A 10,266-nucleotide genomic window follows, 5' to 3' on the forward strand; every position below is an offset into this window, starting at 1 on the left:
TGGTATACACCCCAGAGTTCTGAAGGAACTAAAAAATGAAATTTCAGACCTATTAGTAAAAATCTGTAACATCATTAAAATCATCCATTGTACCTGAAGACTGGAGGATAGCAAATCTAACCCCAATATTTAAAAAGGGCTCCAGGGGCAATCCGGGAAACTACAGACCGGTTAGCCTGACTTCAGTGCCAGGAAAAATAGTGGAAAGGGTTCTAAACATCAAAATCACAGAACATATAGAAAGACATGGTTTAATGGAACAAAGTCAGCATGGCTTTACCCAGTCTTGCCTCACAAATCTGCTTCACTTTTTTGAAGGAGTTAATAAACATGTGGATAAAGGTGAACCGGTAGATATAGTATACTTGGATTTTCAGAAGGCGTTTGACAAAGTTCCTCATGAGAGGCTTCTAGGAAAAGTAAAAAGTCATGGGATAGGTGGCGATGTCCTTTCGTGGATTGCAAACTGGCTAAAAGACAGGAAACAGAGAGTAGGATTAAATGGGCAATTCTCTCAGTGGAAGGGAGTGGACAGTGGAGTGCCTCAGGGATCTGTATTGGGACCCTTACTGTTCAATATATTTATAAATGATCTGGAAAGAAATACGACGAGTGAGATAATCAAATTTGCAGATGACACAAAATTGTTCAGAGTAGTTAAATCACAAGCAGATTGTGATAAATTGCAGGAAGACCTTGTGAGACTGGAAAATTGGGCATTCAAATGGCAGATGAAATTTAATGTGGATAAGTGCAAGGTGATGCATATAGGGAAAAATAACCCATGCTATAATTACACAATGTTGGGTTCCATATTAGGTGCTACAACCCAAGAAAGAGATCTAGGTGTCATAGTGGATAACAGATTGAAATCGTCGGTGCAGTGTGCTGCGGCAGTCAAAAAAGCAAACAGAATGTTGGGAATTAGAAAAGGAATGATGAATAAAACAGAAAATGTCGTAATGCCTTTGTATCGCTCCATGGTGAGACCGCACCTTGAATACTGTGTACAATTCTGGTCACCGCATCTCAAAAAAGATATAATTGCGATGGAGAAGGTACAGAGAAGGGCTACCAAAATGATAAGGGGAATGGAACAACTCCCCTATGAGGAAAGACTAAAGAGGTTAGGACTTTTCAGCCTGAGAAGAGACAACTGAGGGGGGATATGATAGAGGTGTTTAAAATCATGAGAGGTCTAGAACGGGTAGATGTGAATTGGTTATTTACTCTTTCAGATAGTAGAAAGACTAGGGGCACATTTAAAACTAATCGGAGAAAGTTATTTTTTACTCAACGCATAATTAAACTCTGGAATTTGTTGCCAGAGAATGTGGTTCGTGCAGTTAGTATAGTTGTGTTTAAAAAAGGATTGGATAAGTTCTTGGAGGAGAAGTCCATTACCTGCTATTAAGTTCACTTAGAGAATAGCCACTGCCATTAGCAATGGTTACATGGAATAGACTTAGTTTTTGGGTACTTGCCAGGTTCTTATGGCCTGGATTGGCCACTGTTGGAAACAGGATGATGGGCTTGATGGACCCTTGGTCTGACCCAGTATGGCATTTTCTTATGTTCTTATGATCAGGATCTTATAATCTATTCGAGATTTAATAGGAAGCCAATGAAGTGACATTAGTATTGGGGTGATGTGAACATATTTTTTTGTTCCTGTTAAAATTCTAGCTGCTGAATTCTGAAGAATCTGCAGAGGTTTGATGCTTGTTGATGGAAGGCCAATCAGAAGAGAATTACAATAGTCTATTGTTGAGAAAATTATGAGTTGCAAGACGATTCTGAAATCCATTGAATTTAGGAAAGGTTTTAAACGTCTGAGAACTAGGAGCTTATGATATCCTTCTTTGATTTTAGTTGTTATATATATATATATACTAATAGCAGTGTTAACATACAAAAACTAACTTGCAATAATGTTAACCTGAAATCTGCTTGTGAACCTGCCCATGACGAGCTTGGGCAGGCCCCCTACCTTCGCGGCCAGTCAGGCCGCTGATGCCATTCCCAGCTGCTCTCTGCGGCAGTCGTGCTGCCGTCACCGGGCTCCTCCCCGGCCTCCTCCTGCCTTGCACGGCAGGGCTGAGCAGCCGGGAGCCTTCCCACGTGGCCGGGACCACCACTGCCGCTCCTGCTGCTCTGACGCAGCTGGAGCCGTTCCTGGGGTCCTCTGATGGCAGAGAGCCATCCTCGCCACTGCCGGGGTCTTCAGCCAGCAGGGAAGCCATCGCTGCCAATGCCTGCATTTCCTCTTCATGTTTCGCAGCTGGAGCCACTTCTGCTGCCTACCTTGCTTGTCCTGGGCCCTCCACGTGGCTGGGGACGCCACCAACATGTCTTTTCTTCTTGCCTTCCTAAGGTGCGGGCGTGCGCCTCTCCTCTGTATTTAAAGGGACAGCCAGGTGTGGTCCCCTGCAAGCTCCACCCTGGGTGTAGTCCGCTTCAGCCTTACAAAAGGGTCCAGAGTTTATTCAAGCTTTGCATTCGCAAGGAGTTAGACGCTTCTGGGATCTTCCTGTCCTTCGCTCCAGGAGTCTCACTGTTCCATCGCTTCTTCAACGTCCTGTGTTCCTTCTTCGTGGGAGCTCCTTGTCTTGTCCTGATGTCCTTGATCCAGTCGAGATGTCCGTCTTCTGCTCCTGATATCCATGGTCAGTTTTAATGTCTGTTTTCCAGTTCCTGATGTCCGTGATCCAGTCCAGATGTCCTGTATCCCTGGTTCCTTGTCGCCACCTTTCCTGGTATGCCATGTCGTGGTCCGCAACCAGCTCCAAGGGTGGGCTGAGTAGGGCGCTTTGTGGTACAATGCCTTCCTCACTACCACAGCTCAAGCCTCCAGAGGGTAATCCTTGCTTGAAGCCAAGTCCTGTCTTGGTCCTGTGTCTTGAACTTTGCTGACCCTTGGATTCCTTGTGCCTGCTCCGTCAATGCTAAAGACTCTGCCAGAACCTGTACCATACCAACGTGCTCCATGACCAGCCACTGGTGGTTGTGTAGGGAGCACCTTGGTGCAGGCCTCTACAGTTTCTGCAACATGCTCTTCTCAGTTATTCCACTATCTCATCTACAGTCTACGTCGGTACCAGCGTGGTCTGTGACCAGCCCCGCGGGTAGGCTGTGTAGGGCACGCTGTGTCGCAGTCTCAACCCAGCTCTTGATCCTGATTCCTTGTCTACAGAACCTCGCGCCTGACTCCTTGTCTCCCATACCTTGTCTTCAGTTTTCGTCCAAGTGTCCCTGCCTGAGTCTTCATCCAAGTACCTACATCTTCGCCTGAGTCTTCGTCTGAATCTTCATGTTCCGGTCTTCATTTGCCCTGACCTCCATCTGGCCTGCTGCTTCTTGCCGTTAACCACTGTCATGTCTGAAAGGGCTTGGAATGGTCAGAGGACTGTTCAAAGACCACCATTGCATTGTTGGTCTTCCCGAAGCATGCAGGTCCGGTAGAGGGTCAGTACCTTGTTCCTGCTCTGAATTCCATCATCTGTCTTCCTTCCAGCCTTGCTCCTGTCCAGCCCATGCTCAGTCATGCCTCGACACCTCTTCGGAGTTCCTCTGGGGTCGAGCCGTGGTCCAAGAACACACAAACCCCTGGAAAGTGGAACCACTCTCCTATCGCTTCCTAACAGTGCTAATGTGATGTCAAGTTGGAAGTTCCTGCAGTACATACCATACTGAGAATGGTGTCTGCACAGAGAGAGGAATGGTCAGCATAAAAAAGGAGATGATATTGCTCCTGTATAAGTCCCTGGTGAGACTTTACTAGGAATGCTGTGTACAATTCTGAAGACTGAATCTTCAAAAGGATATAAATAGGATTGCATCAGTGCAGAGGGTGACTTCTAAAATGTCCATTGGTCTTAATTCTAAAGCATAGGGGACAAACTTAAAGTTCTAAATATGTATGCCACTGAGAAAAGATGTGATGGGGAGAAATGATAAAAAAAGGTTGAGAAGAGTGACCAAAATGGAATGGCTGCCCTATTTATTTATTTATTTATTTTTTGTTTTTATATACCGATCTTCCTACATTAGATGCAAATCAAACCGGTTTACATAGAACAAGAAGAAACTTGCTAAAAAGGCATTACATAAAACAATGAACAATTATGCAACATTAAATAACATTGTCAAGAGAGTCAACTAATTATACAAAATTGAATTAAATGGTAATCAAAGTGAACATTTGATGTCCTTGTGTTGAACTTAGATAGGTTGAGTGTAACTGAAGGATTCTTCCAGGGAACTAAAATCACCAAAATACAATGCAGCTATGCTGTCTTCTTCTGTTTCTTCTTTTCATTTTCTTCCTTTTCTTTCTCAATTTCTGCAACATACTTCTCAATTTCTTCCACGTTTAAGATCTTAAGTGGCTGATCTCTTCTCATGACCGCTAGTTCTATGTTCTTGCCCCCTGACTGTACAACTTCAAGAAGACCCTTGATAACGAGTTTAATACAGAGATCATCCGTTTCGATAGCTTCGTCAGTGTAATTTTTCTCCAGGAATTCACACGGATTTGGCTCCTCTGCCAATGGCATTAGCCTTCCACGCGTGGTACGTGCCAGAGGGATCCGTCTGGTAGAGCCTGGGAGTCCCATCAAAGTCAAACCCTACAATCAAGGCAGATATCCCAAAGGGTCTGCGCCCATTACTCTGGGTATAGCGCTGCTTAAGGCTGGCAATGTAACGTGTGATATATTCCACTGTGACAGGATCTTCCACGGTCAGCCTGTGACTCTGGCATTCTACACGGGCTCTGTTTATAACTATCCTGGCATCAGCTGTGAGGCCTGCAAAAGCCATGCAGACGTTTTCATCAAGGGCACAGATCTTCCGTACTGTTCTCTCATCCTGGAGTTTAGCTACCGATTGAGGAAAGGCTAAGGAAGTTAGGGCTACCCTATGAGGAAAGGCTAAGGAAGTTAGGGCTGTTCAGTTTGGAGAAGAGATGACTGAGAGTGGATATTATAGAGGTCTATAAAATCATGAAAGGACTTGAACAAGTTAATGTAAATTGGTTATTTATTCTCAGATAATAGAAGGACTAGGGGGGCACTCCATGAAATTAGCAAGTAGCTCCTTTAAAATATATCGAAGAAAATTATTTTTCACTCAGAGCATAGTTAAGCTCTGGAATTCATTGCCAGACGATGTGATTACGGCAGTTATTATAACTGGGTTTGGATAAGTTCCTAGAGGAAAAATTCATAAACTGCTATTAATTAATAAGCATTAGTAGCTTGACTTAATTTTTAGCTACTTGCCAGCTTCCTATGGCCTGGATTGGCTACTGTTGGAAACAGGATGCTGGGCTTGATGGACCCTTGGTGTGACCCAGTATGGTATGTTCTTATGTATTTAATGTTTAGGTACTTGCCAGGTACTTATGACTTGGATTGGTCACTGTTGGAAACAGATTACTGAGCTTGATGGACCCTTGGTCTGACCCAGTATGGCATATCTTGTGTTCTTATATTCTTATTGTTACACTGGAGATGGGCCCTTTGCCTGGCACAGGATTGGTACGGCCCTCTGAGGGGACCCAGAGGGCGCCTGCCGCCAGAAGACGGAGTACACAGGGAGACAGAGGCTAGCTGGAACTTCACCAATAATGGCCCGGGGGCTCCGCGGGTTGAGACCTTGGATTCCTGGGCTGCCTGGGCTTAGGTAGGCCTCTGGGGGTCTCCTGGATAGGTGATGGAGAGGTGTGCCCATGAAGAGTAGAGGTGTGCGGCTGACGGTGAACAGATGAGCTAGACCAGAACAGAGAGTACCAGAGACCATGGGTACAAGGCACGAACTGAAGGTCCTCCGGGCAGAGTAGGCAGCGCCTAGTGGTCTAGCTCGAAGAAGGCCGCAGGCAGCATCAAGGTAGGCGGACCTGGTGGTCACAGGAGAAGCGAAGAGAGTGTCTGAATGGAGCGCAAGGGTCAAAGCCAGGGTATCCGTCTGAGGATGGTCAGCCAAAGCAAGGGTCAGTTCCAGGTATCAGTCCAATCGTGGTCAGGGGCAAGCAGAGGTCAGTTCCAGGTATCAGTTCAAGCATGGTCAAAGGGCAAGCAAAGGTCAATTCCAGGTATCAGTCCAATCGTGGTCAGGGGCAAGCAGAGGTCAATTCCAGGTATCAGTCCAAGCGTGGTCAAAGGGCAAGCAAAGGTCAGTTCTGGGTATCATTCCAAGAAGGTAGAACCAGGGTTGCGGAATGTGGAACAAGACTCGGGAACGAAGGAATACAGGAACAGGTGCTGGAACATAGGAAGGACCACAGGAACACAGGAGCAAATGCAGGAACACTGGAACAAGCACAGGAATGCAGGAACGAGGACAGCAACTAGCTGACACAATGGTGATGACCTGTTTGCCAAGGCGAGGAACTGGGGGAAAGGGCCTCGCCTTAGTCGATTCAGATGACGTCATCCCCATGCACCACAGAGTGAGTTCCCACCGCGGACCCTTTAAAGGCTGCGGGACCTGCGCACGTGCGCCTAGAGGCGTGATCCTGATGAGGGAGGATGCTGAAGACCTGCGAGATGCCTGCAGGGCAGCCTGGGAGGTCAAGGGCCCGGACGGCGCAGGAGAAGCCGATGAGGAGCGCAGGGGATGGCAGCGACTGGCTGCGGCTGCGGGAGAAGCTGAACACCTATTGGAGCACGAGCGAGGTGAGCAGGGTTGTCCATGGTGAGGCCGCAGACAGAGCGCAACACTTATGTTTCTAGGCACAGGATATGGGCCTCTTTCAAAGGAAAGGAGGCTCTAGATCAAGGGTTCATGGGATGGGGTAAAAGGAAGTAAACTCAGGAGTAATTTAAGGAAATAATTCTTTACAGAGAGGGCAGTTGATTTTTTGAAATATCTTCCTTGTGGAGATGTTGGAGAAAAAGGACAGTATCTGAATTCAGAAAAGTATGGGATACACACAGTGGATCTCTGAGGAAATGGTAGGGATTGTGATGCTGTAAAACTGAATATGCGGTATGGGGGGTTTTTTCTGCCATCACATTTCCATGTTTCTATATCTCAGTGCTGGTTTATTACTAAACATGGTGATTACATAAATATTCCCTGACTTACAATGTCCCCTGAGGGCCAATCTGAGGGACAGGACCATACTCCAGGCTATCATTACCTGGGCCTGCCTTTCTCAGAGCTTCTGTGGCTCTACACATAGCATACTAAGCTCCAAACTGCACAGATCTTGGTTCAAGACCACTTTTTTGCCCCAACATTGTATTTTCTTATTCATTTATTCCAACATTTATAGATCCTAATTGTTGCTTCCTGTGAGTACATCAAACTATCACATTCATATTTTCAGACCTAAAACACTGTATTTACAATAATAGCATATCAAATAAAAGAAATATGTATGACAGAAATCATAAGGTATTGAGATGCAAAGCTATGCAAAATAGCTCATTACCTAAATGCACAAAAAGTGCAAATGCGTGAATGCAAAAAACACCTCCTAGAGGTATAATTAAGTTTTTATACCATCTGCATGCATACTTTAGCATCTGTGGTAATTCATTCCTCATTTACATCTCATTAACATCAGCTGCATGAGAAACACTGCATTTAGATACACTTTAGTACATCAGTCCCTTGGTGAACAGGTATTTTGAGCAGTTCACTCATACAATGAACTCAATATACAGTAAAGCAGTGAGTGGAAAATTTATTCGTGAAGTTACACATGTAACATTTTCTGGATATTCAATGGGACTTACACGTATAAGTATCCCACTGAATGTCAATGAATAAAATAACGCATGCAAGTTTACCTGGTTAAATTTAAGACTGAGATATTTTTACCAGACTTATATGCCTAACGTTTGCCAGCGAGCACTGAACATGTCCGCTAATCAGCTGAAGTTTAGCCTCAGGCCTGGAAACACTCCCATTGCCACCCCTTTTTGTGCACACTAAAATGAACATGGTCAGCGGGAAGAAATAGGGAACGCTTGCTTTTTGTACACATAACTTGAAAAGTTACCCACACAAAGGCCTTGTATATTGGCCTCAATTTGTCTACTGAGCTATCTGGTTGGAGACGAAGTTTTACCTAAAGCTAAAATATTTACTTTCTGGGACGTGCATGCAATATTGTGTCTGTGGTCTGAACATTTGCATGGATCTAAAAAAAAAAAGAAACATCCCTGACAGAATTCTCATGTCCACCTTGACCAGTCCTGAAAACTTTGTGTCGATAGAACACCAAATGAAAAAGGTATTAGGGACACAAGGACAGACAGACAACATCGTGAACTCATAAGTCTTCTTTTCTCTAAGAAAGTAGACTAAAACTATTTTAGGAAGATAAAATAAAGTTTAAAATTAGGGTTCTCTCTGACTTAGTCAAACAGAGGCAGCTAGGGATTGACATTCTACTGGTGCTGGACCCAATTTTCAAAATATGGAGAAAAAAAATGGAGTGATTGGATGAACATTTGCCTTCAACTTGGTCATTTGAACAATTTTTTCTTCTTTCTTTCTAAACATTTTATATTCCATCTTCTCCTTAAAGAATGCTCAAGGTGGATTACATGACGTGCGCAATTTAAATAGGGAAGACACAAAAAAACATGTGTCTTTCTGTGTCGTATTATTAGGGTTCTTCCCTGATTGGATTTGGAATCTGCAAAGCTTTTTAAGAACAAGTCTAAGCGTGACAGAGCTAAGCAAGCAACTCAGCCAATCGCTCAAACATGTTGTTGTGCTCACTTTTGAAAATGCAGCTCGACATATGAAACTGAAGAGTACGCCTTCAGGCGTCAGTTTCAAGGCCAAGGTTACTGAATTTCATCGAGGTGCATGGGGACAGCTTTTTGGATGGGCTTTCACAACTGAGGAAGAAGAATCCATCAACACTGATTTATAAAATATAATGCAAGTTATGAGTGTATTTTTAGTGTTGAAGACTAGCTATTAGAGTGATATCCTGCTTCTGAGTGTACTGAAACAGAAAAGATTGTGGAGCAGCAAAAGAAGTCATGTGAATACAAAACAAAACAATGGTGCTATAAGTGCTTCACCTATAATTAAGAAGAATGAATGTCTTTTTAAGCCTGTGAAATCTCCGTGTCTTTGTAGTTACCTACTTTAATAGGTAGCCATGACACCAGTCTCCTTGTGAAGTTTTTCTTTGAATCCAGGCCAATGGAGGGATGTGATTAAAGCAGGTGCAAAAGTACATCCTCTACATGCTTTCCCTCCACCTGGCCGAATCCTGCTCCTTTTTCCTTGTTCATAGATTGTGTACTTTCAGCCACATGGGTAAGAGTGGACAATTTTGAAACTAGTTTATATATACACATAAAAAGTTTTGAAAATTACCCCTCTCAATGTCTGACCAAGGATCTGTCTAACTGTGACCCCTGGAAAAGAATGAAAACCTTGCTGGGTTTGAAGCCACTGATCTCTGGGCAGGCCTGCCCCCTTGGCAATGGATTCTACTAATGTATATATTGTGTGGCCGAACAGTACCTATTCCATGCGCAGGGAAAGGGCTTCACTTTTCTGTATTCATACCTATATGCTGTTCATATTGCTGGTGAGAGAGACCATTATAAAAGCTCCCACGGGGCTTTGCTTTAAGGCGCTAAATTTCTCCTAGTGCCTCTACTCCCTGCATGTCAGCTACAGGTGCTGGCTTCCTGATAAGAAGCCACTTAGAATGAGTCAGCAATGCCATTTGGGATACCAGGAATGTGTTTTGCCCATGCCTTGATATTTAGTTGTAGACACTTATCTCAATTACCTATAATAATTCTGACAAATAGTGTTTTGCAATGGCAAGCCTCCTCCACAGTAAAGATCAGAGCAAAGCCTGCTAAAAGGCAAACATCATATTATTGCATTTTTTTTTACTGTTTTCTACTGATTGTGACACACATATCTTGAATATATTAATTATATTTTAAAAAAGTATTTTATTTCTTCTATACAACTCAGTCTCCGAAGTGTTTCTGATCAGTAGGCTACAGTCAACTATAATTCATAAAAGAAACATTTTAACAGAATAAAAGAATGTTTTGTTCTAGTTACCTGTTTTACAATTAAGCAAAAGTTAAATACATTCTACAATAGGGTAAATGTTGACCATTAATAAACTTGTTCTTTATGTGTTATAATGTGTTTTTGAAGGAAACGTGATTAGGCTCCAAACTGAAAAAACAACTTAAAGGCTTAGGCTGAAATAGCAAAGACAAGAGCTGTAGAAAAAGCTTGCAAAAAAAAAAAAAAAAAAAA

General features: G+C 43.5%; 1 pseudogene; it reads right to left on the reverse strand.

Moving 5' to 3' along the window:
- Window positions 1-4,255: 4,255 nt before the first annotated feature.
- Window positions 4,256-5,802, reverse strand: LOC115099642 (annotated as a pseudogene).
- Between the last annotated feature and the right edge of the window lie 4,464 nt (window positions 5,803-10,266).

The sequence above is a fragment of the Rhinatrema bivittatum genome, chromosome 9 (genome assembly GCF_901001135.1).
Source record: "Rhinatrema bivittatum chromosome 9, aRhiBiv1.1, whole genome shotgun sequence".
Classification (NCBI taxonomy): domain Eukaryota; kingdom Metazoa; phylum Chordata; class Amphibia; order Gymnophiona; family Rhinatrematidae; genus Rhinatrema; species Rhinatrema bivittatum.